This window comes from Mytilus trossulus, chromosome 12 (genome assembly GCF_036588685.1).
Source record: "Mytilus trossulus isolate FHL-02 chromosome 12, PNRI_Mtr1.1.1.hap1, whole genome shotgun sequence".
NCBI lineage: Eukaryota > Metazoa > Mollusca > Bivalvia > Mytilida > Mytilidae > Mytilus > Mytilus trossulus.
In genome coordinates, this window is record NC_086384.1 from 29,606,567 (window position 1) to 29,614,593 (window position 8,027).

Below are 8,027 nucleotides of genomic sequence, written 5' to 3' on the forward strand. Positions count from 1 at the left end.
TTCGCGACGATTAAATTTCGCGTTATTTTTCTACTCGCGAAAGTCGCGAAATTACATTCATGTTAATGTATGTATTTCCTTAAATCTCATGAGTTTTCAAGAATTCTTTCAATGACTGTTTGTATAAAGACAGGAAATGACTTTTTAAAAATGTTGCTGTGTAATTTGAAAAAGATAAATTGAATGTGTCTACACACATGGTATGGTATATGTGTAGTTCCTGCAAGTTTGCCGCAAGTTTGCAACAAACAATTGCCGCAAGCTTGCGGCAAATCTAATTTGCATAAATATGTTTGCAGCAAGCTTGCCGCAAACTTCATTTGCATGGTAAAATGGTTGCGGCAAGTTTGCAGCAAACGTTTGCTGCAAGCTTGCGGCAACGTTTGCTGCAAACTTGCGGCAAATGTTTGCCGCAGGGCTTATTTTTCGGTAAAGGTTAATAATTTAAATTCTTTCACATAAACTAATCGATTACAATGAAATAGACACTAAAGTGTTTAAAAAGTGGTCAAAATCTTTCGTCAGATGAACCTGAAATTTGAGGCCAAAATCGGTCCTTACCGGACCTACTCCTTTTATGATTGTGTTGCTCCTTAACATCAACGTGATGTAAACGGGACTCAGATATTATCTATACTAATTTCTAGAAGATGAAAAATATCAATTGCAAATATATCTATAGGTCTGTTTTGATATATGAAAAGGGATATATTTTTGACGAATTAAATATACGATAAGAGTGGGGTACTTGATGTCTCAGCTGCTCATCCATACCAAAAAAGGTGAATTATTTGTTAATTTGGAAACACTATTTCCCGAATTATTTCAATATAAATTGAAACATGTTTTAACCGTAATAGCCACAAGAAGGAAGTTTTTAATTTGACTTTTTTTCTTTGTAATGATAAAAAGGAAGATTGATGACGCTTCATTTGGGGGATATCAAATCTGATGCCTCTTGAAGAGAAAGTGCCACGACACTATCTGCATTTTTGCAGCGAATCCATTGGGGCAATATATCCTCATTTTCCAGTGGCTGGTCTAATGTCCCGTCCTCCACTGTAATCGGCAACTATAACAGGATCAACCAGCAATCGGTATGTATAACTGTGCGTATTTCTGTTGTTTATTTTAAGTTTTCTAGCGGTATAAAGGTAAGGTTAAAATCTCACAAACATATCTAACTCCGACGCATTTTTGTGACTGTCCCAATTCAGAAACTTCTGGCCTTTTTAAGTATTGGATGTTAATTTTTATAATTTTTATTGATTTATTTATGTTTTGGAGTTTAGATTGACGTTAATTTTCGATGAACATCATTGTCTAGAACAAAAATCATCGTCTAAAACCAACATCATCCTGGTGCGTGATTTTCGTTCTCTGTTGAAGAACCTTTGTTGGTCTAGTTATTTTTTGCTTTTTGGTCGTTTTTTTTGTTTTTTTTCACCATTTCCCGTTTATTTGATGTACACATGTATGTATGAAACAATCTTCACTTATCTAGAAAGACACTTGTACCTTATATGTTCTGAAATCTATTGATAGCATTCTTTTGTCCTTAGTTTGGAATACCAGTCTATTTTGTTATTTATTGTTTCTGGTTTGTAATTTATCCCAATCTTACACATATGGTTTTTTTTCCAGAGTTTAAATAAAGAGTTGAATTGAATAATTAATTTGTTTTCGTCCATAACATGTATGAAATATTTGCCACTAGACGTTAAAAAAGTTCCAAAAAAAGTTTAAAAACGACCTTTTGAATTATATGGTAGTATATTTTTTAAATTATATATGCCATGGCGTAGGGGAGACAACTTAGATTTAAATATATTAAATCTGTAGTGGAAGCATTAAATTCTGTAAATATGATTAAAAAAACTTCCATTGACTTTAATGCTAATCTACGTCTTGAATTAAATTGATATCTGATTTACCCTTTAGAAATTATAATCTTTTATATATCATTCATGAAAGTACAAATGAAGCCCTATATTTTGCACCAATAAACACATAGGGTCATGCGGCATTTTTGGGCATTCGCATGGCCTAGCTTGTTTACACACACACTGTGGATACGCACTTGTTCCTTTACTGACCCCCATTACTTTTCAATCTTGAAGTAAAAAAAAGGTTAGTACACTCAGCATCCTTTTTTTTTTTACTTTAGCGTTGATCCAACTATCAAAAAATATATATAACAAACATTATGATACCTATACGAATCAGAAGAGCATAGGACTTCAGTTTTATACAGAAAGCTCTCCCCCAATTGGGCGGTTCCCGATGATGTGTATTTATTTACTGAATTTACCCCTTAATCTTATTTGCAAATTAACGCTTTTTAAGTGTGTACTAATTTGCATATAATTTATCCAGAAACATAGCAAAATGATAAGTTTTGTTCTTTACTTTAATGTCACTAAAAGTAGTTTGTTAAGAAGTTTAAGCATACTTTGTATATTTAAAACTTTACTGTGAAATATCTATGATTTTGTTTTAAGCATGCAAATCAGGGGCGGAGTCAGGGTAAACCGTTTAAATGTAAAAGGTGTCGGGCGTCATAATTTGAAATTGTACAGAATTTAGCAAGACGATGTTTTCATATTCAAATAAGAATGATAATTTTTCTATCAAAAGGATACTGTCTTATTGACGGTCACTCATCATCTCTGTTGCATGATACATGCAACAAATGGTGTATTACTTTTTTTTCTAGTATCTTTTGTATTCTTTTTGTGTTAGCTTGAGTGGAGATTTAGCAAAATACAACCAAAAGTATACTATACGCGCGCGGCTGTTTACGCACGTCAATAATGTAACAAGAGAAAACTGGTGGAATGATTCCTGCATACATTATCTTACAAAATTGAATCAAAATTTTAAAATCAAATTAAATTCAATGCATACCATACATGCAATGCATATATACACATAAACGAAAAAAGAAAAAAGAAAAACACGAATCCCACCATATTCGAGATGGAATATGGTGCTAAGATTTCTAGTAGGTTCAAAGAGTGTATATGGGTTGAAAGGTTCTGTTCAAATAATAGCACCTCTTGTGTTGCTCCATTCTATTCAAAATCCTGTCATATGTCTCGTTTATTGATTCTGATAAACGAGAATGGAGTTTGTAATATTGTGGCTACTGCAAAAAAAGTAAATCGTAAAAATTTCGCCCCATAAGATGATGGATTCTATTCTACCACTAGAATCCCTTAGTTTTAGAGCACATGCTAGTTTGCTTATTTTGCATTAACAAATCAAATTAATGACTTTTTTTTAATATAGAAAGGAAACCATATCTCTTACATTTCCTTTTCATTCATATTGTATTGAAACGCTACAATTTATTATAAGACTATTTATACTTTTCTTTGAATTTCCGAAGCTGGTATACGAGCTATTGCATATCTGATGACATGATAATAATACCCACTCATTCGACTACCAGAAGTTAAGTAACAACTGTAAAATTCTTAAAGACGGCTTTTACAAATAAAATTGTTCAATTTGTAATTAAAAAAATAGATTAATGTATTACATTTTTATTGTTTCAAACAGAATACGAAATCCCCTCACTGAAGCCGAGAGAGAAAAGGTAACCAAAAAAAACAAGCTTTATAAAGATCAAAACAAACAAAAATAAATAAAAAAAGCAAACTATGAAAGCTGAAAAACACAAAAACACGTTTTTATTTATTACTTATCTGATCTACATCAGATATTTGAAACTTCAAAAACCGTGTTAATTCATCAGAAACAACAATTAAAAAAATCTACATTTGTACATGGGTATACTTTTGGAATCGTCAATTAAAACATTGACATTACCAATCTAACCGAATTTCGAAATACAGTTTTGTCTCTACATTGTATTTTTTTTCAGGCAGAAATATTCCAAGAAAAGCCAAAATATAATGATAATGTTGAAGAGCTGGTATAACCAAATTATACCAAAATCCCGACATTGAACCAGAGCTATGCAATTCTTGTTGTTTAGATACATTTATATACGGCGCATGCATTTTCTCCCTATAGATATAAAAAAAAATATATAAAAAAGGCATGTATAAAATCATATTCTTGTATTTATCATCCTGAGATTAGTTAATAAGTGCGTTCCTAAATAGTATTTTTTAAACACGTGAATGTAATATTGCGGTAAATACAGAAATTGACATATTGCCGTTGGAAGTACACGTTGACTTCCGGGTGTTGCCGTTAGAATGGAACATGTAGACATGCCGTTCACACCTTGTGAATAGTAAAAGGTAAGTTAATAATTATTAGTGACAAACTATATATTTTTTAAAGAATATTTCTTTTTTAAATACTTTTTTTTTTAAATTTATACATGTTTTAAATTAATTGTAAAAAAGGTATTATTTTCTATTGAAAAAGTTGTATCTATAAATGACAATTAATATAAAGTATGTTTGCTAAAAAAGATATAAATAATAATGATAATATTGGAAGATGAATTGAAACAGATTCTTTTTATGTATCAAAATAAACATCGAATAATGATCTATCTTTTTTTGAATTAAAAAGAAATTGCCTCTGGTATAGCGAAAAACAAATGTTTTATGAGAAAAGGAAATAGAAAAATGGCGAAAATTATATTGAATTTTAGTTTGTTGATTCCTTTTTTAATCAACTTCCATATATTGTTTATCAAAATGTCTATTAAATTCAAAATATAAAATGCAATAAAATGTCTGATCATGAAACATAACATAAAATGCATCTTAAATATATATGTGCAGCAGGACACACACGTGACACAAGTTCATACATACATGCATAATATCATCTTCAAGAATTAAGGAGCACTTTCAACTATTTTGCCTTAATCGATGGAAACATTTTTTTCAGAGATCAAGAAAATTTATATAGAAAAGATATTTTTTATTCTCGATAAGGTTTGTCGTAAATATACATGACATGTTTCGTGTTATTTCACATCATGATGTTAATAGATGTATACTTCCATTACTGAAAGTCCTGTCACCACTTTCAATAATTTAATATATAACTTTATTTCTTAGAATGCGGATCGCTTTTCTAGCTGTGATATATCTGGGATCACTATTGTTTTTATCATACTGTGGAAACGATCCTGCAATCAAAGGATATGCCAAACGGATAGAAAAGTTAAAACCACCCCCGCCTCCGCCTCGTCCAACAAGTGATGATAAAAGAGAATGGGAAGCCTACTGCAATTACCGTGATCAACACCAAAGACCACTTGCTGATTTTGAATGTGTAGGTTTTATATTTAAACACTTTGTTTTTTCCATATGGAGTACATTTATGTTTTGATAATATTCGTTTGGTTCATCATTCACACGTACAAAACTGTTTGTCGAGAAATACTGCTTACTTGCTTGTGTTTCATTTCATAGAATTTTATTTTCAAACTTATTTAAATACAATAAAAAGTGAATAGGACAACACCATGTTTACTTTAGCATTAAAGAATGGTTCAATTCAGTTTGCTTATAAAGATATATATGAAATAAATATGCGGAAAACATCTCTCACCTATACAATGGTGAGAGATGTCTTCAGTATATTTATTTCAATCATAGCCCTCAACAATAATGTACTGAAAACCAAGATTTATCTCCCTTATGATGATCGGTAAATGGCTATCCATTGTATTTAAAATTTGATTTTTATAAACTAGTATGAAGTATTAGTATTCCCTAAATAGTGATTCCTTTTATTAATGTTTATTACCCCCCCCCCCCAAAAAAAAAAAAAAGCGCTTATATGTGTTATCTGACTTGTGCTTCTATAAAATATTGCTCGTAAAATCAATGTAAATAACGTATAATGTACAAAAGTTATATACGATGAAGCATCAAGTCAACATTTTATTGGATATGCACTTTATGGAATGGGAAGTCATGTAAAAAAAAATCAGAGATACACAAAGTTATTTACAACAATATTCATGTTTTTTTTTTTAAATTGGACACCGTAATATAGGGATAGCCTTAAACATATCGACTTTGAGGGGAACCTATGCAGTATAATTGCCAAATACGTTTTATTTCTGAGTTTGTACTGATTGTGTGTCACAGACAAATATCCCATATGCTTAGTTTTCTCTTATATAATTCTTTTACTTTATATATGTAAATGTGTTATTTCGAAATTTTATTTTGTGGTTGAACATGTTGAAGTCTGAAAAGTTTTAGGACTGTTCACGCACTCTTGTCAGGGACGAATCAACTGAGCCATTTATAAAAATAGTGTGTGTGGGTATGGGGGGGGGGGGGAGGTTCTTACCCCGGGTAAAAAAGGGGGGATTCCAACTATATGTCTCAACTCAAATGCATTGATCGTCAATAAAAAAGGGGGTCCACCCCCAGGAACCATCCGTCTGAATCCGCCACTGCTTGTAAATTGAATATTGTTTGACTTTTAATTCAGTACTTATTCTAACATATGTAAAATGTACAAAATGTAAACAGAACTTATAGTATCCACCGTGACATATATGCAATTTTCTGTTATCTTTCAGCAAATGAGAAGTGCTAACAGTCAAAAATTCTGAAAAAGGTCATCGATTAACTTGCTTTAAAGAGGTAAGCATTTAGTAAAAAATGTTCATGATAAATATTCGTGCAATACATTATCGCATTTTTATTTTTCAATTTCAAATCGATTCTGAATCAATGGCAAATACATGATTTGAAAGGAGGCTTTTTTCTAATAAAAGAGGAACGAAAGATACTAGAGGGACACGAACACAAACTGACATCACCTGGCTAAAAATGAAAAAGACAAACAGGCACACAATAGAACACATGACACAGCATAGAAAACTAAAGAATAAGCAACACGAACCACTCAAAAAACTTGGGGTGTCTGATTTCAAGTGCTCCTGAGGGGAAAGAAGATCCTGCTCCACATGTGGCACCCGTCGTGTTGCTAACAAGTGGATATATATTGCTGAGACGAACATTTTGTAGACTGATCAGCTTTGTCCTTCAGTTCTTTTTATTCTGATTAAATGATGACTTTTTAAAACGGAATTCGTGTGGATTGTAGGTACTTAGAACAGAACACTTTTTTTTAACTCTTCCCCTTTATTACCAAAATCCGTTTTTTTCCCCCAATATTTTCGCGTTTTTTCGTATATTTACTATGTCGGAACATATCGTGTATTTGTTATTTCCTATCAATTCCAAGTTTACTCTCCACAGCGGTCACTGATATACTATGATATCTCTCTATCATATAATTGAATTTAATTAAAAACAAAAAAATACGGATTTCCTTCTTTCCAGGTGGTAGCTGACCCGGATGAAGAATCGGAGCGGATCTGTGAGCTCTCATAGGAACCAATATGCGATTGCATTTACCCGAAACTGGTTTAGATAGTGTTCTTCTGATATATGACAGCCAATATTTATTTCTTTTTTTACATATTGTTATTGTTTTATGATTAAAAATTACAAATAATAAAACTAATAATTGCTGAATATTTTTACATACAATCGAAAGGCCTAGTGTATTCTAATACAAGTATCATCGCATCTCGGCTATGTACAAGGAGTTCAGAAACACCGTTGAAAATGTATTAACTGACGAACTGCATCAGTATAACTAAAGTATGAAATATAATAATATGAATAAAATAAATTGGAATGAAAGCCCATGCGGCAACTGCAAACAGGGGCGGATCCAGTCATTTAAAAAAAGGCAAAAGAGGGGGTCATTACCCAGGACAAAAGGGGGGAGGTTCCAACTATATGTCCCCATTCAAATGCATTGATCGTCTTAAAAAAAAGGGAGAATTCCAACCCCCGAAACCCTCCCCCTGGATCCGCCACTGGCATATATCAGTCAGAGACCGAATGACGTGGATGTATTAAACAACTATATATATATATAGAGAGATTACAGTATGGTTTTTATGAATGAGCAAAATCCTCACCACATTGGAAGCTATAAAACAGTTCAAACGAGAAAACAATGTATTTAAGGGAACTACCATATTTGATTTTTCG

General features: G+C 31.9%; 1 long non-coding RNA gene across 1 annotated transcript; it reads left to right on the forward strand.

The window, feature by feature from the left end:
- Nucleotides 1-4,151: 4,151 nt before the first annotated feature.
- LOC134693187 (uncharacterized) lies at nt 4,152-7,498 on the forward strand. Its single transcript, XR_010102363.1, has 4 exons — nt 4,152-4,274; nt 5,052-5,268; nt 6,536-6,599; nt 7,305-7,498. It is a non-coding gene; the product is annotated as an uncharacterized LOC134693187 (long non-coding RNA).
- The last annotated feature ends 529 nt before the right edge of the window (nt 7,499-8,027 follow it).